Raw genomic sequence first — 1966 nt, 5'->3', positions numbered from 1 at the left:
CCGAAAATGACTACAATTCCAACATAAAGCTAATTTTAATGAAACCTTGCGGTACAAAATTCAGTGAAATGTCCCAACAAAAACCAAAAACCCAGCATGGTTTTGAGTCCAGTTGGATAACAACAAGATTGATTTCTGTCATGGCAGCATGTCTGAAATCTCAGTGTTTTGTCTAAAACTCTTTTTTTAAAAGGAAATCGATGTTTTCTTGGACGTTTCTACAATTTACTTGTTGATTGGAGTCTCTTCCGGGACGGTTTTATCCCGCGGGCCTCATGTTTGACGCCTCTGATTGAAGCAAATTCTCACATTTCCTGTTCAATACATACAGTACGGTAAATCCTTTATTTATTTATTTATTTATTTAGTGGTTGAGCAGGTGTGCAGGTTTTGGATCCTATTAAAATGAATGTTATGCAACACCTGTGATAAATCACCTTTAGATTAAAATAAAAAAAAAAACCTTATGTGTCGCCGTCCACAGTAAAGATTCAGTGTCGTGTAAGTTTTTTGTCCTGACAGAATGACCTTTTGAAATCAAGTCACTTTCCTAATATAGAAGCAGAAAAAGAAAAAGAAAAAAAGAAAATCTCTGACAACAATGAGTTTCCCCATATTTCATGCTGGAGTCACAGAGTGCAGCACACCTCCGATCAGCTGATTCGCCCGTCTGGCCCCGCAGCATTCCTCCACCCTGATAAACCCATCGGATTCCTTCATTCCTCCTCCATTCCGCTCTCATCAACACCAACATGCCGTGAATCGTCGCCGCAGGACAGCCTCATGCCAACGTCTCATTATTGTCAGATCTCTTCAGTTTGCGTTCACTAAAGAAACATAAATATTAATTTAGCCTCTTCATTGGTTATCGGAAGGGGGGCGTGTGTTGGACTTCCTTGTCCGACGACACGATTTGAATCCAAACGGTGGTTGACGGAGATAAATTAGGTGGCGAAATCATCTTTCGGCGCTGAATCTCCACCTCTTCCTCTGTGGCTTCTCGGCTTTCTTCACTCCAGAAAACAACAGATTAGTCGTGCTGAGGGAAGGTTTACTTTAAGTCGATGTGATGACATGAAAGCAAACCAGCCTTTATGAGTCACTCGCTCCTTTATTGCCTCTAGAGTTTAAAAGTGGTACCTGCAAAACCTTTGATATGATTTATTTTTAAAGAAAAATTTGAATTTCCATTTTTTTTTTTCTTCAATGCACTTAAAAATGTCTGCAGACATCAGATATATTGGCAAAAGTGCATCTTTATTGCTGTGAGTGTCCTCAGGGTTGAAATGCATATAAACAGTCCCAAGATAAAAAGTAAACGAGTCTCCGTCATTTAACAACTTCAAGCTTTAACCCTGGTTTATGCAAAAGTGAAACCAACAAGGAATGGTAGAGCGAAACGTGAAAAATGCCCCAAAAAAACTGTGGGGAAAGAAAAAAAACCTCTTTAAATTATTAATTAAATCATTTCTTTATTTATTTTTGCCCAGCCCTATTCGCCATCTACTTGTTTTTAATGACACGGGGGATGAAGCCCTCAACTCATCTGACGTTTCTCCTCTAATGTGGGAATTATAGTCTGAAAGGTCAAATCAACTTGTGCAACATCCTCGAAGTCTGCAACAGGAATGTGCAATTCTGTGTTTTAGACGTGCATGTCGCTCGTGAAAAGTTTTTCACTGCACCTCCTCATACCAGCCAGCGAGCCGCGGTTCTCGTCGACGGCTTGCATAAATCTTTGTGTCTCACCTCGAGGAGGAGGAGGAGGAGGAGGAGGCGGCTACAAATCCGTCTTTGTTACAATCCACCAGCTAAATCCCCACAATCCCTTTGCAACTGGAGGAGGATGGGACATCCCACTGTGGTTTTGTTCCCCGTGAGAGGAAAACTTCAATCACTGGCCGGCTCCGTCTCCACCGGTTCGCTCTGCGTTTCATGAAGCGCCCACCCCCCCCAGCCCCACACC

This window comes from Blennius ocellaris, assembly GCF_963422515.1.
Source record: "Blennius ocellaris genome assembly, chromosome: 9".
NCBI classification, from domain to species: domain Eukaryota; kingdom Metazoa; phylum Chordata; class Actinopteri; order Blenniiformes; family Blenniidae; genus Blennius; species Blennius ocellaris.
The sequence above is the reverse complement of the archived record's forward strand: the minus strand, read 5'-3'. Positions refer to the sequence as shown.